The sequence below is a fragment of the Mauremys mutica genome, chromosome 1, assembly GCF_020497125.1.
Source record: "Mauremys mutica isolate MM-2020 ecotype Southern chromosome 1, ASM2049712v1, whole genome shotgun sequence".
NCBI lineage: Eukaryota > Metazoa > Chordata > Testudines > Geoemydidae > Mauremys > Mauremys mutica.
In genome coordinates, this window is record NC_059072.1 from 72837092 (window position 1) to 72861107 (window position 24016).

A 24016-nucleotide genomic window follows, 5' to 3' on the forward strand; every position below is an offset into this window, starting at 1 on the left:
GTTTAACTGTCCTAGCTGTGGCTGCTTTGAAAGTGCCTGTGTGACAGTGCAGGTAACAGTTTTTCTGTAGAACATCCCTTCAAATAAATGGAATGTCAGTTAGTGCCAGGTATCTTAGAAAAGTGCCCTTAGAAAAGTGCATTCACTAGATGTATTTGCTCCATCATTAACAGTGAAGTGGTTGACATCATTGACATTTACATTTTGAGATTAAAAACTTAACAATTGAAGCTTCAACATTAATACCACAATCAGATGAATGAGGAAGTTCATACTTTTTTTCCTTGGTGCTATTATGTCAACCTGTTAGGTTGCAGGCTAGGCAAGATGACTGACCATTGTTTTACTTTGCAAAGGTTATCTTCACAAGCAGAAGGGCTAGCAGCCTCCTCACTGTAAAAGAGAAGCTTAGATTTTGGAAGACCCTAAAACAATCAACGTAAGAAATCCCTAAATCTGCACATTTCCATTGTCATTGGTTACATTAATAACTTTGCAATGTGGAATAATGTGTTGCGAAAATAAATTGTCACATCAATAATAAATGGTGTTAGTATTGTTGTGATTTCCAAGGATTCAAGCTGTGAGTTAATTTCTCTTAAGAAGATAAAGGAGTGGCCTTGGACACAAGATCAGGAAATGATTCAGTAATTTTTATTTACGTTATGGTATAGTTTCTATGGTGTGGCCTGTCTATCTTGATTACTGTGGGCTATGAAGGAAAGCTGCTTGAAATTAACTGCTCGTATCCTCGTATTATTTCAAATGGGCCCTCTGTGTGAGAGACAATAGCTCATGCTTGCCAAATATGGCTCCCATCCAGCAAGTTGCTGAGCATCCGCAACACCCACTGGTGTTAATGGGAGCTGAGGGATTTCAGAACCTTGTAGAAAGCACTCTGAGAGCTTGTCTATATGATAATCTCCAGGGATCCCGCCAGCTTGCTTCTGAGTGAGAATTGTTTGATTGTTTTAACTATTTGTTGGGAAACTCCTTTGCATGTTGTATCAATCTTACTTTATAAAATAATACAAGAGTGTTATACTTTTGACACATCACAGGACCTTGGGCCAGAGCATGTTCTCAAGTAGTCATCTCCCCAGCCATATAACTTGCATTTCTGCATAGATGGGTAAGAACCAGTTACCTTCAGGGCACTATCTCTCCTTCCTAAAATCCTACAGAAAGTTGTCCATGGAGTTGGGATCTGCAAAGGAGAGAGGAGAGGGGTAAGGCAGGCTTAGGAGCAAGAAGAGGATAACCCTATATTGGGCAGAGTTCAGGTCAACTTATATATGCTGTCTCCACTCACTCCCAAGCAGCACAGAGCTTACATGGTGGGGATTCCCATTTGAGGTGTCCTTGTAATCCTGACCCTCTCAACAGTCTAGGAGGAATCATTTTCAATTGACTCACCATGTGTGTGTTTGGTCCTGAAGCATCTCCAGGTGGCTTATCTTATTACTTTAAACTACCACAGCTTGCTGTAAAACAATCTTTTCCTTGCCTTTTGGAAGCCCTTCTGCCTATTGATTACCAGTTATAAAAGGTGTGGTGTGGTAAACTATTTTTAACCTGCAGTGGAGTCCGGTGACACACCAAGTCACTTTAGGGAATAGATGAAAATTAGTTATGTTAGTGTTAAACTCTCCAATAGTATTTCTTTATGCAAAACTCCCTTTGACTTTCTTGGATAAGCAAACAAGTGGATAAAGCTTGTGCTCAAAGGAGTTAGATGACACCTCCTCTCAGGATAGGTTTATCATTTTCTTGAGATGGAAGCACTGGGTGCACCACTAGTAAAACTTGAGGACCACAGGGGAGAGCTTGTTGGACCCAGAGTTTTTTCACCATGGGTCCTCCCAATTGAACACGCTCACTCTTTTGACAGGATGAGTCCTTTAATACCAGTGCTGCTATTAGCTTTCTATCTAGATGCTGATGTGGATCTCATTACAGTATTATTTCACAATAATTGATTTTTATCTTCACAACACCCCCGCGAGGTAAGCAGTGCTATCCCCATCCGGGGAGCCGAGGCACAGGATACAATGACTTGCACAGGAAGTGTGTGCCTGAGCAGGGTATTTAATCCAGATTTCTTGAGAATCAGTCTTGTGCTTTGTCTTAGTCTATCCTTTCTACCACTGTGCCTTATCCATTAGACCAGCCTTCCTCTGAACCCTTGTTTTTTCCCAGGCCCATCCACAGAATTCCTCGAGAGACTTCTTCACTTTTGGGGAGCTACGGAGGAGAATGCTGTGGACATGCAGACCTCTCCCTTCATGTCTGTGGCCCGTTCTCTCCTGCTATGTTCTCTTTTGCCTTGTCGAGAGTAGAAGACCCTGTTACTCTGAATAAGGAATACAAAATCTAGCCTTTGGTAATTTGTACTCTATACAGAACCTGTGCTGCCAGGCTTTTTCTTACAGTGGGCATCATTTACAAATTTAACATTTGCTATTCTGCAGTTATTGTCATGCTGCAAAATCTGCTATCCTAAATGCAGTTATTGGAGATATTGAAACTGTGTTTCCAGGAGTGCCCACAATATGCAAGCCCAAACATGGGTGGAAGGCTGTTATTGTTGCTGCTTAATATATTTCAAGCCTTTTATTTTTTTGTAAATAGGTAACTATTGATGTGGCTTTCAAGAGACATACTCTCCCCAATGTCAATAGTGTATCAGTTTAATACATCCTGTATCTTTAATTGGAAGAACAAATCCTGATACTGTATCAGAATATTTTTCAAATCTTCTCCTGTTCCTCATTTCAGAATACGGAACAGCCTTGTAGCAAATGCAATAAAATTCAGAGAGCTGAGAGCAGAGCACCCCTTTTCTCATAGCAATATCTTTAAACGTGATTTCTGCTTGGCCATACACTATTCACTGGTTCATATTTTGTTGAACTTGATCCCTTTTGGTCCCAGTTCTGGAAAATGCTGAGTACTTTTAGCTTTCATTATCATCGGTAGAAACTCTGATCCTCATTCAACAAAGCACTTAAGCATGTGCTTAAGTCCAACTGAAGTTAATACTTTGCTGAAACAGGGTCTTGGGACACTCAGCACCTTGCTAGATATGCCTAAATTATTTTCAGTATACTTAATTGATTCCAGTACAAAGTAAAGAGTATTAATGTACTAATTACTGCATTACTTCATTAATTCAGTAATTAATATGATTATAACATTGTTAATAAATAATACAGAATTGTATTCTCTGAACCTTTGAACCTGTAAACAAAGAAATGAGTAGAATAGCAATGGGAAAAGGACATTTAAAACAGGTTTTGCAAGTATAGGTACTACTACTTTTCAGATATCTAAATCCTGCCATTCCTGGGGAGTTTGGCACACACCTCTCTAAAATGTAGCCATGATATCAATTCATTTCATTTACTGTTACCAGAATTACCTTGTCATGTTACAAGACCATTTGATGTTAGCCCGCATTGAAGGCTATGTGATAATCAGAGTGTTGCATTAGAATACATCATTTTCAATTACAATTGTGTACATCACTTTCACTACATCAATTATGAGTTGTCACTAGTTAATGCTTCATGCATTGTAGAGCTATAGCTAAAACTGTAATTATCACATAAAATCAGCTTCTTACAGAGGTGATTTCATACTAGACCAACCTTCCAAAATTCTACTCACTGATCTGCCTGGAGGAGGTGAATAATGTTTTTGATGGGCAGAGAAAATGTCACCATACCATTGTCAGAATGAGCATGTGGGGTTTTTGCTTAAGGTAGTATATTTTTCACGACTTCATAAATCTCTATTAGCCTATTTTTCATGAATTTATAAAGATTTTTCTTTGCAAAGGAATGTTAAATGGCTGCTGCCACAAAATATCATTCTGTATTAATTTAAAAGAAAGGTCTGTATCTCTGAAGTGAATGCTTGAGAAAGCTGCCCACCATGTGATTTGGGAGTTTATGAATAGAGACTATAATTTTTTAGTACTGGCGCAAGTTCCTTGTTTTTCATTTGTAAAAAGTGCAACAAAAATATTTTAATGGATTTATTATGTTCTCATCTTGCTGCTCATCCATTTATAACAGAAACCACCTTCCACAGAGTTTCAGCTCATTTTGTGAAAATTTCCATGTAACAAAATATATTTTTATTTAATGTCTTCTGACTGCTAAGTTTTTACTTGAAGCAGGTATTTTATAAATGCATTCACAGTGTTTTCCTAGATATCAATCAGAGTTTTAAGACGTTTAATTTGGCCTCTCTTGCTTTAGAGCTTAGTAGGAATTCTTAAATTTTAATGCTGAGGATGAACCTGTAAACTCAGTGGAAGATAAATGTGCTAATGAGAAAATATTCAAGAATGCTTCAGATCTGTTTGTAATATTTATTTATTTATTTTTACTTCCTGCATTGACTGTTAAGTAAGAGAGGGTAGCTTAATGACTTATAACATTAGAATAATGTGCCATGGTAATTAAAAAGGTACGTGAACATTTTGCATAAGATTGTAGGCTTTCTAATTACAGCCTGAGAAAACCCACCTGGTGAGCAAGCTTGATTATTATTGTTAATTTTATTTTACTCTTTTATGTATTTTATGTAGTAATTCTTTTCTTTAAAAAATCACTTCACTAATGCTCAGATTCTGCATTGGGTTGTAAGCCCCACTGAAGTCATAGTTTTAGTCACAGCTCCCTGATTGTCAGGGCAGATCGAGGCTACAGTGAACTGTGGTGTAGGTTTGAACAGCATAGGGGCTGCTCCAATTTATGCCAGCTGGTTATGGTGCCTAAGGAAACATGCACCAATTCAATATAACTGAAGTGCAGTGTGCTCCAGTTCCTATGCTGGAAACAAGTGCGGGGGCATGGTGCAGCAGACAGCTATGCTGGCTTCATGCCTACTTAGAGCTCTCCTCATGCCAGGAATATTCTCATTTTGGCCAAATCTAATTGCTTTCCAGTCTTCTTTGCTGCTCATGTGGCTCAAAGGACCATGTTCTTGGTTGCTTTCTGATCCTACTATGGAAACACTTATGACCATGTCTGATACCGTGCAGCAGCAACTTATGTTCCTACAAACTCTGTCAATTTAAAATAAAATTTGTGGCCTTAGGGATAGCATAATTAAAGTAAAAAGATCGGTGAAAAAGGGAAGGTAGGATTGTAAGAAAAAACAAACTAGAAAGGAAGAGAAGATAAAAGAAAAACAATAAGGAAAAAATAAGTGTGACACGGTGGACTTTACCATTACCAAATCCTCCCTTCTCAATTCTGTCTAATCTCCCTATTTAAAGTATCCCATATAGGGTTCTGCATGAGAGGCATTCACACAGTTGTGCATATCTGCACAGATTGACTGGGAGAAGAACAAAGACACTGGCCTTAGTCTACACCACAACAGGCTCCATGCTGAACCAGTTCCACCCCTAAGTAGTTGCCAGATTCTCAACAGTTTGGAAATAGATTTTTTTTCCTAATCATATTGCATAATACTGCACCATGGGAATATTGGGAATAACATATAGAGATAGGAAGACGAATGAAGAAGTCAGTAAAATTACTGGACAAGGTACCCTCTCACAAATAATCTACAAAAGAAGACATCGGTGGTTGGGACATGTGCTGAAATGGAAAAAAATGCTTGCCAAATTCCGTCCTTGAATGGAAGCCAGAAAACACAAGAAGAAAGAGAGGAAGGCTGCGAATAACATGGAAACGAATAGTTCTGAACGACATCAAGATTTGGAGAGAAGGGAAGTTGACAGGCAAGGATGGCAAATATGGGTAGCCCAATGTGCAGCAAAGCACAAGATGGACTAAGATCTAAGTCACCATGGTGTTGGGGAGCTTCTGTGAAGGAAAAGGATGTAGTGAAAGTGCTATCTTGAAAGTGTTCACTGGTATCCCTGTTTTTTTAAGCCTAGATTTGGCACTGATTCCATGTGTTGTACCTTTGCTGGACTTTACCCTGGCAGGTCACAGCTGCAGCTGTAGTACAGGAACTTTTTATAACTGATGCCTGGGTTGCTATATTACAGAACCCATGGAGGTAGATCCCATAGTAGTGGCCTTAAATGTTCTTTTATTATTTGGCTGTTTTCATTATCTCTGAGTCTCAAGTGAGCTTTTTCCAAACTAGTAGCCTGTGACCCAGGACTAAGGAGATAAAACATCTTAGAAATATAAAAGGCAGAAAAAGAAATTGAGAAAAATTAGTTTCAAGCTTCTGTTGATAGATGTTTATATAGTAAAACAAAATCTTTGCCCATTATGCCTAGACAATGCAGTGATGCTAGGCTGTTGTAATAGATGTGCAGCCCAAAGCACAGCAGAGAGAAAAGCATACAGTGTTCCAACAGTGAGGCGGCAACGTGTCCGCACTGAAGGGAAGATCTCTCCTCCAAAGTTTCCTATTTTACTGTAACTTGGGGGCAGAATCAGCACCAGCATCTGGTATGGATGGCAGAGCTGGCGAGAAAAAAAATCTGTTTCATGAAAAATATTGAGGTTTTAAAATTTGTTGCCATTCCAGCATGGGGCAAAAATAAACTCTTTCACATTTTGTGAAAAAGAGCCAGTAGCCTGGTAATCAGGGCACTCATCTGAGATGTGGAAGGCCCAAGTTGAAGTCCCCAATTCAAATCAGATAGAACCAGTATATGAACATGGGTCTCCTACATCCGCTGTGAGTGACCTAACCACTGGGCTACTGACTATTCTGGGTTGGGGTAGTTTGAAATTTGTGTTGAAACCAACATATTTCCATTAAACACTTTGCTTTTGACAAAATAGCATTTTTGATGGGGAATAAAAATCATTTTTTTTCAACCAGCTCTTCCAGAGAGAGAGGCCAGGTGATGGAGGAAGTAGAACTCTGGAGATGTGGATTCAATTCCTGGCTTTCCCACAGGCTTCCTGGATGAACTTGGATAAATGCTTTAATCCCTCAGTGCCTCTCTTCCCCGTGTGTAAAAGGAGGAAAATAACACTTCCTTTCTCCCACCCTTTGTGTGCCTTGTCTGTAAGCTGTTCAGTGTATGGATTGTTTCTGTGTTTGTACAACCCCTAACATGAGGGAACCCTACCCTTGGTTAGGGCATCTAGGTACTACTTATTAACTATTGCACTGTATTGCATTAATTGAATTTAAAATTATTTATCTTACTAGATGATTGCTCACCTACATAAATATTGAAATGTTCACAACTGAATGTTTCAGAAGATAGAGAATTTAATTTAATGAACACAAAGAAGGGAATACAAAGTTGCAAACAAAGCTTAAAAGCAAAACAAGCCCAATCCTATGTTCCTTACTCATGGGAAAACTCTGATTTACATCTGTGGGAGTCTTGCCAGAGAAGGATTGGGACCTATTTGTGTTAAATTAGAAGTGCAAAAATGGTGTGAAAGGAGTGGTGATAAAACACAGCTGTGGGAATTAATAAGCTGTTTCCTTCCCCTATGAACAGAAATACAAACAGCCATAATATGACTGCAACATGCTGCCCTGATCGCTGTGTTGCCATGTTTGCTTTGTAACACTTCATCAATATGCAGTATGTCACAATGCAGTGTCATCACATATTAACTCACTACAACACAAGTATGTCAACACAATGCCAGGAGTGAATGGCTCCATTCAACACAATATATCCTCTCCCTCTTTCTCCATCCTCCCTTCTGGCTGCCAGAGAGAGACCCCAGCAGTTCCTTATCTCGGATTTGCGGTTTGGGATGGTGCCCAAACCTCTGATCTGTTTTCATTAGGGACCACTAATCAGACTGGTGGAGTCAGTAAGAACCATGTACAAACAGCTGCTAAGTATGAGGCACGTGAGCTACAAGCAAAGTATCTCTGACTTAAGACATAGGAGAGCAGGGGCTACAGGACACCATTTGAAGTGGGGGACTATGCTAGGTGGAGAGATGAGTCTTGCCCCCTGGGGCTTGTGATACAGGGGTGGGGGTAGCATCCTGCCCTCATGGGTGAAAAGTCCTGGTTTGGGGGTGGGAGGCTTGGACACCAATCCCATCCCAAATTCACCCCACAGTGGCCCCTGTCCCAGAGTTGGTCTGCTTCTCCACTCTGGCCCGTTGACTTTCCACATCATGCAGGCAGGGCCCTCCCTCCATGACTCCCCATCCCCACCACTAAGTCTCCTGTCCCAAGCTGGGCTAAGGTGGGCCAAAAAGGTGTTGCAGTGAGTTAATATGTGATGACACTGCATTGTACAGTATTGCCAACCCTAAGAGTTCAAAAATCACTAGTCAGAACAATCAGAATTCATAAGAATAGGCTAAATATAATGAAATTCAAAAATATATATTTTTGTTAGTCTGATTTCTAGTTTTTGAACTCCCCAATCTCTGCTAGTGTGTGTGTGAGATAATTTCAGGGTGAAAATTCAATTTTAAATGCCTACAGAATGTGTGCACAAGCCCTGGGCTCCCCAAATCATCCCCACCGGCAATCTCCCACAGCTGCCCCATCATCAGCCAGCCCAAGAAGGGCTTCCAGAGGGCTCTTTTGTCCCCCTCACTGTACTGTGGTGGAGGAGGAGAAGAGGGTGCTACTGCTGAGCATGGATTGGGGGCCAGCTCTGCTGTTCTGGACCTGCTCTTGGACACAGCCCCCTCCAAGCACACAGAGGTGTCTGGTGCTCAGGTGCTAGAGGCAGTTGTCTCTAGTGGTCAAAGATGGAAATTGCAAGGAGTTCTGGCAACATTCCTGAGCTGGCTGTATTTCATCACAAGAAACCCTCAAAGTCTATAAAGTCACAGTAGTGTCACAGAGTTGACCCCACTGTAGGATGACCTTGTAAAACAACTTTCTTTCATCGTTCAGTGTGAACATTTTTCCTGATTGCACATGTAAATTCATTTAATTAATTTCTAACTTATGCACAACTTTGCACAAACTTTCATCTATAAAAGCACTAGAGGTTACAATGGATATCACAAAACACTTACAAAAAAGAAAAAGATTAAATACATTCTACTCCCAAACTTAATTATTATTGTTACATAACATTTATAATAGGATATTTGGAAACCAAGAAAATCCTTAAGAATATGTTGCAGTAATTGTTACTTGACAAAAATAATTATTGTGAATGATCATTCACTTGAGATAATTCATTGCTTCAGTGTCAGCTGGGAGATCAACACTTATGCACTACACTTTTTTGCTTTGATCATGCAATCAGTGTCTCACTTGCTAACAGCCTATATGCTGTCTCACTGAAGGACAGGCTGGATTTGCACAGATTCATAGACCTTTCTGTATCCTTTCTCCTCATTTCCTCTCCCCTCTTCCCCATGATATAAATTGTTTTTAGCCGTTCCAAATAATGTTCATGCTGCATAGGCTTATTTTCTGCATAAGTGCTTAACTCTCTGAGGAGGATAGTTGTAATATCCATATCCATGACTTTTGTTACTATGGGAATTCTTCTACTGTGGATTGGTTGGCTGGTGTTTGTTCATTTTCTTTATGCACATTGATACAACTGCAGCAGTGTTATATAACTCAAAGTGTTCATAAAAAAAAAACCATACATGTGCTTAGAAATGAAACATAAAGCCTGGGAGCTAGATCAGTGCAGCAGCTAAGAGACATGACATATTGATATTTCCCTTGTTGAGAGGCTATGAAAATGCTCAAAGTGTACAGTAAAACTTTATAATTTTAGATCATTGTCTGAGTCTCTGTAATCAAATGTATTTTAACCTCTTTAATCGGTCTAGACGGTTCCACAAAAAACAGTGTTTAAATTAGAACTAGACTCTAGTATTCGTTGCATTTTCTATCATGACTTTTAGTAATTTATTGATCACGTGTGTATATGATGTTATGAGACAGTAATAAAACATTACATTGTGAAGCATTATTCATTAGGTTAAATAGTCTGTCATTGACTCGGGTATCTTTCTTCAGTGTACTCTGATGTGCACCAGGACCCAGCAGCTTGAGCTATGGAATTAGCATATTGTTTCTCGGGGAATGCCCTTGAATGTGCTTGAGTAGCTGTCTTTTGCAAGACGTGAGTTGCATTGCTGAAGGAAAGAGCGGAAATTTTGTTTCTGGCACCATGTATTAATCCTGTGTGGCTATGTCTACTTTTATATCTCAGGAAAGCTCTTCAGAAATGTCAGGATCACTGGTCAGTGATTAACGAACAGCCAGTGCTGGACTAGTGTTGCAGCTGGGGAATCAGTGCTAGGTCACTTTACAGCACACTTGTGTAGAGCTCCAGAAAGGGACTATATTGGGTACCAGGTAAGAATCTAATCCTCACTTCTAATGCTCTGAAGATATTGCTGAGAAAAAGATAAGCAGAGCTAAGGCCTCTCCGTTGCTACCACATGAAAAATCCCCTCATGTAAATTTTTAAGAAAGACTTTTATAATGAGTGGATTTTCTGAAATGTATTTAAGATTTAAATAGAGGCTTGATTGACAAATCTCACTGAACATAAAAAGCTATCAAAGATCAACCTTGATGTGACCAGCCAAGAGAGACAGCCAGCATGACTTTTTATTAATGTCACATGCCAGGGAACATTGTGTCACTTGCTAAGATGGATGGAACAAAATGTTTCCATTTGGCATAATGCTAAGAAATGGAGAAAATTGCAATCAATCAAATGCAGCAACCTTAGTAAATCAGGAGAAAAAATAACACTAGCAACATACTGTGGAACTGTCTCCTATTAACACTCATTTATTTTATGTACAGAAATGTAAGATTTAAGTCTTTTTTTATTTTCAGACTTTTAATCAAAACTTGTATTGTGAGAATTAAATGTGTGTGGACCTACTGCTTGAAGGAATTATTCTGTACTTCCCTCATCATTTAAAGCTGGAAATGTTTTGCCTGCCTATAGTGTACAGTACTTTAATTAATTTATTTATGGTAATCATGTCAGCCACAGAAAGCTAGGGAAAGATTACTCTTTGAATTAGACAACAGGCTGCAAATTGCAATGAGCGCTGGCCTATGTCCACATGTATCTTTTTGTGTGCAAGGTAAATCCAAATGCTACCCATACATGTGAGAAGTGAGGATATATAGCAGAGCGCAGACCCTGGATATTTTTTTTGTAATGGCATGGGGTTTTTTTTAATATTAAAAAAGTCGTATTGCTGTGCAGGATCGTAGAGATACATTTGTGTGTGCAGGTAGGTACAATATCTAACGATGATGCTAAGTATAAATTACATCTTTAGCAGGAGATCTTTCAGTAATCATAGGAACATCACCATTAATGAGTGTCACATACATGTATGCATATGCTTTCCCATAATTCCCATCAATCCTTTGTTATGTATTATGCTCTCTATGTGTGCATGTGTGTTATGTTGTCATAGGTAAATCTTAATAGATGTTCCCTTCCTGTTAAAGAACATATATCACTCTTGGCATTAAGTAAGGCATCGTCTACATGGGGAGTTGTTCAGGAACAGCTATTCCTGATTAACACTCTTATTCCCAAATAAGCATGGTTTTATTCCAAATTAACATAATCTATTTTGGAAGTGAATTAAGATAATTCATAGTAAACTAATTTGGAATAAGAGCATCCACATAGGGAGTTAATTTGGAGTAGCTATCCTGCTTGAAATTCACACCCAAATTTCATCTGAATTAACTTCTCAGTGTAGACAAGTCTAACCTTAAATGAAACACCATTCTTTGCCTGCAAGCTTCATCTCATTTTCACTCACTTTTTACTTTACTATAAAAATGAACGTGTTTAGCTTTCTTACCTTTATTTTTCTTCATGAAGAAAACAAACTCTTTGCCACCCTGGGTGAAAATTGCTGCCGAAAGCCATGGAAGGATCCAACACAGTCAAAGAGCAAGAACGATTATAACAAAGAGAAGCTGTTGTCATTGCTGCATGTTGTAGTAGTGCTGCAGCTACAGTCATGGCATCTATAACTTTGATTTTGCTTTGGAAACCCTAAATCAGGAGAAGTAAACATCTCTTCGGTTAGCTAATATAGATAAAAAGGGGCAAACTAGAAGCAATGAGGTCAAAAGTGAAGGGGTTATTTGAAGACTAAAGCCCCATAGAGATGATGAAACACAAAGTCTCTGGAGCAAAAAGCACATTTTCACTAAAAGAGATTATGACCCTCCCTGTGGGAGAGATTCTGCCTTGGTTACACTGGAATACATCTGGAGTGGCATATTGAATCGACTGGTGTTAACTCCTACATTTTTCATTGGTGAAAATGGGAGCGGCACCTGACCCTATACTAATCCTTGTTATAAAACTTTGCATGGTCATTTTTTAAGTTCCAGTCAAAGGATATAAATTTTACAAAACGTCATTGATATGCAGTAGACTCTGTCAGATAACGTTAAATTAATTGGGCTAAATTCAATTCTCATTTACCTAAGACAAAATATGCAGCAGCTCTGTTGAAGTCAGTGGAGTTACTCCGGGTTTATATTCATCCAGCTGAGAGCAGAATTTGGCCTGATAATTTTAGATGAAAAAATTTAAAACCTCATTCTGTAAAATGCATTATTTAGTATTGACTCCATCATAATCTTATTTGGCTAAATTAAGTAAAGGAAACAATCAATCAGTGTTTCATTTCCTTTTAAATATCTATGTCCATCTTAGTTAAACTAGTTTCATAAGCACCGCCATTGTTTAGTTCTTTGTTAATTAAACAATGTTTCAGTCATTTGCAGTCTTTATTTTTTTTTGACCCCATCATGTGTGTCATTTTTCATTTGCTTAATAACTGTCAAAAGCCTGTTGCTGAATTTCCTATTCCCCAACAAGTCATAATTGCCACCACCTACCCACCCCCCTCGCCCCAATCAAAGTGTTTCAAACACATTTCTACTAATTTCCATCACCAGGTTGTTCAAAAAGCTGGAAGCACTGATCCTAGTGAGCGTCATGTCCTGGCCACTCACTAGCACTGCTGTGAGGAGAATCCAAGCTGCAGCTGCTCGGGATCCCCACAGTGTTTAAAGCCCTGAAGTCCATCCATTGTCCCAGTACCCAATATCAGAGTCACTAGGACACTCAGGGCACAGACTTTCTATCAGTGTTGGAACCTCCATCCAGCTGCCTAGCCCCTTTGAACACACCGCTGACCCTTCAGACTCCCCGGCACTTAATATACCCCTCTCCCAGAACTCCACCCAAAAGGTCTGAAGCATCTGATTTACAGTTTAATTCTCTCGGGAATCCACAGCAGTTGTTGAGCAGTTACACACACACACACACACACACACACATTTTGCACAGTCCAACGCCTTTATGCTGAATCATATAAAGCACAGGGGAGTTCAGATCCTGCAAAACAAACATCTCAGATGGCAATATTCCTCATTTTCTCACAACCCTTCCCTTGTGAGTCCTTGAGGAAATATCCATGTCCAGGAAGGCAAGGCGTTCCTTGCTCATGCAGGCTGTTGCATGCTAATTGGTCTTTCTTCCTCATTGGTGAGGGGACCTAGCTTCTGTGACCTTACTGTCTCCTGTCCCAGGCTTCCTCCTTCTGAATGCCACCCCACCTTGTTCCCCTGGGTTTCACTATGCAACTCACCTAGCTTCCTTCTTTCTGTCTTTTGGGTGACTTTCCACTGTGCTTGCCTTTTTCCCTCCCTTGGGAGGAATTAAGCTAAGGGCTTGGCTACACTTACAAATTTGCAGCGCTGCAGCAGGGTGTGAAAACACACCCTCTGCAGCGCTGCAAATTGCGGCGCTACAAAGCGCCAGTGTAGTCAAAGCCCCAGCGCTGGGAGCTGTGCTCCCAGCGCTGTCCGTTATTCCCCACAGGGAGGTGGAGTACGGACAGCGCTGGGAGAGCTTTCTCCCAGCGCTGGCGCTTTGACTACACTTAGCGCTTCAAAGCGCTGCCGCGGCAGCGCTTTGAAGTGTAAGTGTAGCCAAAGCCTAAAACTGGTTTTCTAAGGGTGCAGTTCACCCATTGTTCAGGTGTTTGCACCTGAATAGAGTCATTGAGTCCCACCCCATTGTTTCTCTGGTGTGTGTATGTGTGTGTGGGGGAGGATAGAGGAGTTGTCAGGAGTGGTAGATCCACATACATATAGGTATTCATGACACAGCAGTTTTTCATAATACAACTTCACAATATCAGCCAGAATTCTTAAGTGGTACAGATTTAGTGACAATGCATCACAAAGGATAATAAGCAAATCTTCCCTTTTTATGGGGAAAAGTGTATAATAAAGCAGACCCATCTAGATTTTATTGTTTTTCAACATTATTCTTTCTATTCATTCATAGAATCATAGAATATCAGGGTTGGAAGGGACCTCAGGAGGTTATATAGTTCAACCCCCTGCTCAAAGCAGAACCAGTCCCCAACTAAATCATCCCAGCTAGGGCTTTGTCAAGCCTAACCTTAAAAACTTCTAAGGATGGAGATTCCACCACCTCCCTAGGTAACCCATGCCAGTACTTCACCACCCTCCTAGTGAAAGTTTTTCCTAATATTCAACTTAAACCTCCTCCACTGCAACTTGAGACCATTACTCCTTGTTCTGTCATCTGGTACCACTAAGAACTGTCTAGATCCATCCTCTGTGGAACCCCCTTTCAGGTAGTTGAAAGCAGCTATCAAATCCCCCCTCATTCTTCTCTTCTGCCAACTAAACAATCCCAGTTCCCTCAGCCTCTCCTCATAAGTCATGTGCTCCAGCCCCCTAATCATTTTTGTTGCCCTCCGCTGGACTCTTTTAAATTTTTCCACATCCTTCTTGTAGTGTGGGACCCAAGAACTATGTGCTTAGGTTGTTCATATATTAGAATTTTCTTACCACTGTGGTTCTAAACTACATAGAATGGATGGTACTCCTCAAATAAACTCTGTTCTCAGTTATGCCAGTAGCTTCAGTAGATATATTGACTTTTGTGTATTTACCTTGGTGTAGAAGACAACAGACTTTGGCCCCTTGCCTTCAAATAAGGTGTTCCAGGCATGAGCTCGTGCAGCCTTCACAAAAATCCTATACGCAGCAGACATGTTATGATGAATTAGTGACTTCAGAGAAGAGAATGAGAGAACTTGTTTGCCATAGCTCAAGCAATGCAACAAGCACAAAAAAACTGTCTATGTTTTACTGATGTGTCATTATGTATATTATCAATCTACAGCATATCATGAGTATCAGTTATGGTATATCATCTGAAGGAATTTGTGTGTTACTAAAGTGGTCAGCATCCTAAGATTTATCTTTAAATAAAAACCAATCTGTATTGGTTTACGAATTTATTTACATATTTAATTGATGAAAATGTTGAGAATAACATGTAGCTGTGATTCAATATTCAACCCATGAAGTATGCCATAAACTATTGTAAAAAAACAAAAACAAAAACCACTTATTAATGGTGAAGTGTAGAAATGGACAGAAGACTAAGTAGCAAATAGAAAAATGCACTACTGTGTTGGTGCACTGGGCTGGAGAATTAGATTCTGAAATTTCATTACAATAAAGTATTAATTTTGAAATCCAGAAGAGTTTTTTTAGATGAAGCTGAAGAATAATTTGTTGTCTTGTGCAGGGTTAAATTGCATTTAGAGAGCTTGGATTTAATGTGTCTGCCCAGCAGTGACCAGACAATTTAAGTGTATTTAGGCAATTAACGGTGAACCTCTACTCATGTCTGAGCTTGTTTTTGTGTTCACCATAAGTGACACAGCAGCCATGCCTCACAACATGACATTCTGTCTGCAGGCAGTGTTTTACCTGGTGTGGTAATAGGAGCCAGTAAAATTTGTGCTAAGTTTTTCCACCTGGAAGTCACTTGTACATATGACACAGAGATGATGGGGAAATAATTAGAAGTGGTTAATATGTAAAGTAGGCAGAGCTACTTAGGAGAAAGCAATATAGAAGATGAGCAATAAGAATTTGACTCTTGTGGTTTTTATGCCTGCTATGGTAAAGCCAAAATGAGTAAAGATCTCTCTTTAGGAGACCGTGTATGAAAACCTTTTTGTGCTGGTGATGGAAGAGGAGGAAAAATGAACACCCATGTTAAGGTGTAATTGGACTCTACAAATTTTAATGCTGCATCTGGAGAACAGATTAATGTAAACTGCTGCAGGTATAATTACTGAAGATAATTGCAATGCAGCTTGGGGTGGGGGGTGTTAAAAAATTGCCAAGCAAATAAAACCACAAGCATCAAAAAGACAAAAAGTTTGTGATAAATGGTTCATTTAGGCATATAGTGCTGCGTGGGCAAAATTGGACTGCAATCATAGCCATTTCAAAAAATGAAAACATTAAGAGAAAAGGAAATTGGACAGAAATGGCATGGAAATTACAGCCTTTGATCCATTTTTGAAGAACCTTTTATGAGGCATCATCATGAGTGGGCAGCAAATTCTTTCCAATCTCCTCTTAAAGCACTTGTGAAAGCCTGGAGACCATGAGACAGAAATAAATGTTTAAGTACAGATTGTGATGGCATATCTCTCTGACCTTTTTTTAGCTTTTATAAACAGTATAAAATTGCACTACATATTTAAATTGTTTTCAGATTTTGATATGGAAAGGAGACCATGTTTTTTTATAGTACCGTTGACCTACTCACCAATGTTCTGTTAATAATCAAGAGCTACTGAATGAAAAACACTGGATATTACTGTTCGTGAGGTGTTAGAACTGCAGGTAGTATTTACAGGTTTACTGTCTGAAGGCTGATTTGAATTGGGTTGGTTGTTTTTCTCTAGCCAGGACAAATGTGCCATCTTTATTCTTCTTAATCAAGTAAAGTTTTGAATCTTTTGAGTTATCCTGCTATCTCGAATGAATGATCATGTCCTTTCAAATATACAATAAAATAAGTAAACATAGACCATGTTCGGAATGAGGAAGTAAATTGTTAACATGAATAAAATACTGTAATTGCCAAGGCCTGCACAGTCCAGCTCTGTATTAGCTACAATTAGATTAAGCTCTGAGGCTATAAAACAGTGATGATCAGAGGCTTGTTCAATCCAGTATTAAAATATCTGTAATTCTGCTGTAACACATTAATGTATGGATGTACTCTTTGGCGTTCTTTATTAAGTACCAGTAATTAATGGGTTCAACATACACTGAGATAGCTGACCCATTTTGTAAAATCAAGTAATTAGCTTTCAGGTAATTGGTCAGATTAGTTACTGTACATATAATGATTGCAGATTGTTGTATATGAAAGGGAAAATGTTACATCCTGATTTCAAGGAGCAGGGATGCTGTCAAATAAAAGGAATAAGCACATTATTTTACGTTTCAGTAAACAACAGCTGGATTCTTCTGAGACTGCTGCTTAAATCAGATTCGGGCTGCCTGAAGCAAAATCTCTGTTTATTTTCTTATTTTATTTGACTTGACTGGGTTCTGTTTTCATTAACATTTCTATTTGACCTTTTGAATTAGAGAACCTTTCTATTCTACGAAGATGTTGCTATAAAAAAAGGTGCCAGTATGCTTTAGATCTGTGAAATTTGGGATCTATGGTTTTTTGTAGCATTATTAATGTGAAAATGGAGGCCAGATATTTCAACCAAAACTAGAAGGGGAAACAATATAAATTCATTAAAAATGTTTTCTGGACTATAAGAGACACACAACAGAATGTCTGTCTTGTCTGGGTTTTGTTATTGTTTTATTGCATAGATGGTGGAGATAGATTTGTAACTTACACTGTTTTTGCTTATATTGTTATTGTTATTAATAATCTATATATTTCCTAAAGGTTGCTATTCACTTTACAAGCAAACAAAAGATGCCGTCCATGCCCTGAAGTTTTTATAATCTAAAATTAGGCAAAGCACAACAAGGGAGACAACAGATAGCGGTGCCTGGGGCAAGGGAAGAGGAGAACAAGAACTATGTGATGAGAGCATATTGTTGCACTTCTTAAAGATTCCACATTTGAATGCTTACATTTGCTTCTCATTTTACATACAGCAATAGCTAACAACATTAGTAATTGTTTAGGTGGGACTAGCCTGAAGAGTTTGGGGTTGATATGAAGGGAGGTAGAGGAGGTCTTTTGCAGGAGTAAAAGGAGCAGGAAGAAGAAGAGATGGACATAGTGAGGGGTAAGGATGAGAGAGCAGGAAGACGAGGGGTGCATAGATGGAGGCAGAAGGTAGATCAGAAGGATGAGATGCATGGTGGGCATGTGAGTGTGAAGCTGGTGAGCAGAGGCAGTGGCTAAAGACCTGATCCAATGCCAATTGAAATCAACAGGAATCTTCCTGTTTATTTCAACACGTGTTGGTTCAGCTCATAAATCCGGGAAGTGGCAGGATGTTAGAAACAAGAGATACCACAGTCAAGACAGAGTTCATTCCTGAAAGTTCAGCTGATGCCTGGGGCCTTTTGGGTTTGAAGCTTCCCTCCTCTACCTCCTGCTGCTGTTGGTGGCTGCTGCTATTGGGACATCTGGAGCTGGGGGCTCTGTAAGAGGCAGCATTAGGAATAAATATTGGTTTGTGGAGGTTTTTGAATGATTATCTGCCTCCCAATGGCTCAGAAGTGAATTGGTTGGATGACCATCCAGAGAGTTGTATGCTGTGTTGATGTAGCTGTATTGGTCCCAGGATATTAGAGAGACAAGGTGGGTGAGGAAATATCTGTTATTGAACCAACTTGTGCTGGTGAGAGAGAGAAGCTTTGGAGCTTACACAAAGCTCTTCTTCGAGCTCTGTAAACTCACAAGCTTCTTGTTCTAACCAGCAGAAGTTGGTCCAATAAAAGATATTTCCTCATCCATCCACAGGATGTGTTTTAATACATCTCTTCAAAACACACTGAAGTGGTGTAGAATGAACTCTGGGCTAAAATGATATTGTAAATTCTCAAGTTCTCACAGGAAAAGCTAAAAGCAAAGCTTTGATTTAGAACTTAAATTATAGTATTTTTTTCTACCGAGCCACTGAACGATAAAGAAACTTAAATGGTCTTTATCAATTTAGCACAAGATTTGCCAGTGGGTCTGCTTTGCAAGAAATTATAGTGTATGCACAGTATATCATGAAGCCCGGAGCTGGTAGTTTAATTCAGTCTTCCCCGCCTTTCTTTACTTTTTTGGCATGCACATGCTTTTTTTTTTTTTTCATTTTAACACTATTCCATCATCTAGTTGTGTGATATGTAGTATACATGCCAATGTTATTTAGCCAAGGAACTAAATGTAACTTCATCCAACCTCAAATGCTAATCTGCACAATCATTTAAATTCCATCATTGAGAGAGAGCTCTCTCCATGTTTAGGAGCATTGCTGGCCTGTTTGGTTTCCTGCTGGGAGGATAAGCAATTGGGACTTGGCTGTCTTCTCTAATACTTCCCATATTGGTCCATGTGTTGTCACTGGAGAATGCTACAATACATATTTATTTCATTTATTTATTTTGATTTATAAAATGCACCAATAAACACAGGAACCATAGAAATCCTTTGCAAAAAATCCTGAAAACTTCACACTGTCTCATTCACAAATGCTCCAAAATAAAGACAAGTTTTATAGTGTGTCCAAACAATTGGTAAAGCAGACCTCTGGCAAACCAAGGCAGGGAAATGCATTCCAGAGCAAAGGGGTATTCATAGAAAACACCAGTACCCCTCTTGTGTAGATCCAAAGAGTTCTTGCTTGAGCACAACTGTACAGAAGTTTGGCGGAAGTAGAAGGAGGAGGGGGTCAGGTATAGCACATTCCCCCCTAGAATCATAGAATCGTAGGACTGGAAGGAACCTCGACAAGTCTAGTCAGTCCCCTGCACTCATGGCAGGACTAAATATTATCTAGACCATCCATGACAGGTGTTTGTCTAGCCTGCTCTTAAAAATCTCCAATGCTGGAGATTCCACAGCCTCCCTAGGCAATTTATTCCAGTGCTTAACTAAAACTCAAGCACATTAGGCCTTAATAGATATTCATCTGCATCTCAGATCACAGCATACAATAGGTGAAGTGAAAAAGGATTTAAATATAACAAGCAGGTAACAAAGGCAATCTTCCTTCAAGTAGGAACTCTCTATACTTAGAATCAGGGGCGGCTCCAGACCCCAGCACGCCAAGCGCGTGCTTGGGGCGGCATGCCGCGGGGGGGCGCTCTGCCGGTCCCGGGAGGGCGGCAGGCAGCTCCGGTGGACCTCCCGCGGACGTGCCTGCGGAGGGTCCACTGGTCCCACGGCTCCGGTGGAGCATCCGCAGGCACGTCTGCAGGAGGTCCACTGGAGCCACGGGACCACCGGACCCTCCGCAGGCACGTCTGCAGGAGGTCCACCGGAGCCACGGGACCACTGGACCCTCCGCAGGCACATCCGCGGGACTGGCGACTGGCAGAGCGCCCCCCGCGGCGTGCCGCCGTGCTTGGGGCGGCGAAATGGCTAGAGCTGCCCCTGCTTAGAATAGAATTGTATGGAAATGGAAAATGGGCCGAGTCCCATAACTGTTCGTTTCTGGTCTTTTTTTAATATTTGGAATTATTTTAAATATTAGAGGTTTGTACAGAAATTGTTTGTTTGTAATTGTTTATTTTCAGCATTCTCTGGAATCCATAGAAAAACACAATCACCCTTATTTCTTTTTAAGAGTGTGTGTGTGTGTGTGTGTGTGTGTGTGTGTGTGTGTGTGTGTGTGTGTGTGTGTGTGTGTGTGAAGTTTTTCTGTCTTTCTCTCCATCCAAACTGAGAGTGGGACAGTGAAGTATAGTTTTATAGTAAAGAGTCCCATTTTATTTACAAACTTCAAGCAAATAATATAGGAAGTTGTTGTTCAGTAATATTTGTAAGGATATTGAAAGAATGTTTTATAAAAAGATGTTTCTCAGGTTTTAACATACTGACTTTCATTACTCTTTCCAGTGGTCATTTTCATATAAATGAAATTTGTAAATAGCAACCTGATCCCTTTCCGCATTGGATTGATTACAGTGAATGGCTCCAAGGCCAACAATGCAGAGACAATCTTACCTCTGCCACTCTCTTTCAAATTAAGTCAAGGATCCAGAACTTTTTTTCAATACATGCTGGATGTTATCAACATAATAACAAAGAAAACAACATTAAACTATCTTTCTCCTATTTCTTGTTTATTTCCTTTCATTCCCCCATAGCCCCACTGGAGCTGTGCAAATATATTTTTAACCCAAAGTGAAATTTGCTAGTTCTTCTTTGCACGAAACATTTCTAACAATGTGTCTGAAATATCACTGTCAGATTGGAATACTAGCCCTTTCCTTGCCTCACCTTCTGCACTAAATAGAAATGAAAACCCCTGAAAATCACAGGCCTGTTAATTTTTTTAAAAAGAAAAAATAATCTAAGGAGTGGATTTATACCTCTGAGTGCTACCTCTTCCCTTTCCCTCCTATGTTTTCTTGTCAGTTTCAACTTCCTGTTGCCGCATCTTTTTTCCAGACTGCTGTCTTCCTGGAACAGAGTTGTAAGGCAGTGCATTGCACCTTCCTGCAAGCACCAGTGCTGTCTGCAACCTTCAGAATCTTGCCACGAGGCCACCAGGGATTTGGTAGCTCCTAGGAGGACAAGGTAGAATCCAGGCAAAGTTGTTAAAATTACTTAGAAAAACTCATCTCTTTACAAACTATTATATTCTTTCATGAAAAGGAATCCATTACCTACTGCTAATTACTCTCTGTAGAAGTTACAGATTGCTGATTACTGATGACTTTTATATTACTTTGGTGTCATGTTTTAGCTGCACTGTGACAATTTAGTTTTTTGGAGTGCTGTGACAGTCTCCCTTACACCTGGAACATAGATGACCAGATTGGTTAGAAAAGCAATGTAAAGCTCCCAGAGAAGTATTTCAATACAAGTTCCTGTATCTCAGCTCAGGGGAGGAGGAGGAGGACTTATCTTATTAATAATTAATGATTAATTCATTAAAGATGTCACTAGGACCCACAATGAAAACAAATGTTGCTGCTTGTGGAATTCCATGTCTAATCAGTATTCCAAAACCTACTCCCCAAGATGCATTTTAACAAAGCTTTTACTGGCATAGCCAAGTGGAAGCTTGCTTGTGGCTCAGTGGTACAGCTGCTGTTTGATCCATGAAGTTCTTCATTACAGTCGTGGATAAAATAACATGAAGGTCTTGCACAAAATGGGGGGCTCTTCCAATGCCTTAATGAACGGATGAATGGACTATAAGGGGGATAGAAAGCTGGCTAGATCATCAGGCTCAGGAGATAGTGATCAACGGGTCCATGTCTAGTTGGCAACTGGTATCAAGTGGAGTGCTCCAAAGGTCAGTCCTGGGGCCGGTTTTGTTTGATATCTTCATTAATGATCTGGAGGATGGCATGGACTGCACCCTCAGCAAGTTTGCAGATGACAACTAAACTGGGAGGGGTGCTGGATAAAAACGCTAGAGGGTAGGGATAGGATACAGAGGAACCTAGACATATTAGAGGACTGGGCCAAAAGAAATCTAATGAGGTTCAACAAGGACAAGTGCAGAGTCCTGCACTTAGGATGGAAGAATCCCATGCACTGCTACAGACTAGGGACTGAATGGCTAGGCAGCAGTTCTGCAGAAAAGGACCTAGGGATTACAGTGGATGAGAAGCTAGATATGAGTCAACAGTGAGCCCTTGTTGCCAAGAAGGCTAACTGCATTTTGAGCTGTATAAGTAGGGACATTGCCAGCAGATTGAGGGACGTGATCATTCCCCTCGATTCAAAATTGGTGAGGCCTCATCTGGAGTAACTGTGTCCAGTTTTGGGCCCCACACTACAAGAAGGATGTGAAAAAATTGGAAAGAGTCCAGTGGAGGGCAACAAAAATGATTAGAGAGCTGGAGCACATGACTTATGAAGAGATGCTGAAGGAACTGGGATTGTTTAGTCTGCAGAAGAGAAGAAAGAGGGGGGATTTGATAGCTACTTTCAACTACCTGAAAGGGGGTTCCAAAAGGAAGGATCTAGACAGTTCTCAGTGGTACCAGATGACAGAACAAGGAGTAATGGTCTCAAGTTGCTGTGGGGGAGGTTTTGGTTGGATATTAGGAAACACTATTTCACTAGGAGGGTGGTGAAGCACTGGAATGGGTTATCTAGAGAGGTGGTGGAATCTCCTTCCTTAGAGGTTTTTAAGGTCAGGCTTGACAAAGCCCTGGCTGGGATGATTTAGTTGGGGATTGGTCGTGCTTTGAGCAGGGGGTTGGACTAGATGACCTCCTGAGGTCCCTTCCAACCCTATATTCTATGATTCTAAAACTACTCTTTTCTCTGACCACCTGTTGGCAGACAAAGGTGTCTATTCATATCCCTGACATTTCAGAACCTTTTTATCACAAGTTAAGCAGACTTCTTCCATAAACGTCTGTTCTGTTGTGAAGTATCAGAGAGGTAGCTGTGTTAGTCTGGTTCTGTAAAAGCAGCAAAGAATCCTGTGGCACCTTATAGACTAACAGACGTTTTGCAGCATGAGCTTTCGTGGGTGAACGCCCACTTCGTCGGATGCACTCTTGCATCCGACGAAGTGGGCATTCACCCACGAAAGCTCATGCTGCAAAACGTCTGTTAGTCTATAAGGTGCCACAGGATTCTTTGCTGCTTGTTCTGTTGTGTTTACCTCTGTGGAAAATGATTCCAAAGAAGCTTGTATCTGTTATATTCTATTACAGTTGATTCCTAAGATGTCTAATATCTCTAGTGATTAAACTTCAGTTTCCCTGCCCAATTCAGCAAGATTTAAATCACTAGGTTGAAACTACTCAATTGTGTCTTAAGGACTGTTGCTGAGATCTAGAAGTTGGAATGCATAAAAAAAGTTAGCTTAAATTTATGATGGCTTAGTGATTACTTTGACATGCCGTTCATATCTTTTTTAAATGACTGTGATTAAGCTCAACTGCTGATGGAAAATAGTATGCATTAATTAGTACAAGGACTGATAAGCATATTAAATCAGCCGCATTTGTTGCATATAAATTATAATATGAAAGAGAGGTTGATGATTGGGATGTACTAGTGCTAATAGTG

General features: G+C 40.0%; 1 protein-coding gene across 13 annotated transcripts in view; it reads left to right on the top strand.

The window, feature by feature from the left end:
• SYT1 (synaptotagmin 1) overlaps positions 1-24016 on the top strand; it is a 514215-nt gene that overhangs the window by 270093 nt on the left and 220106 nt on the right. For 2 of the 13 annotated variants that reach the window (XM_044979682.1, XM_044979691.1), the window contains exon 1: positions 10115-10275. The exons of 10 other annotated variants lie outside the window; for them this stretch is intronic. The gene's annotated coding sequence lies outside the window, so the exon portion shown is untranslated. Of the gene's footprint in view, positions 1-10114; positions 10276-21535; positions 21554-24016 lie in introns of those variants that run through there. One more of the 13 variants, XM_044979698.1, reaches the window with a different exon arrangement.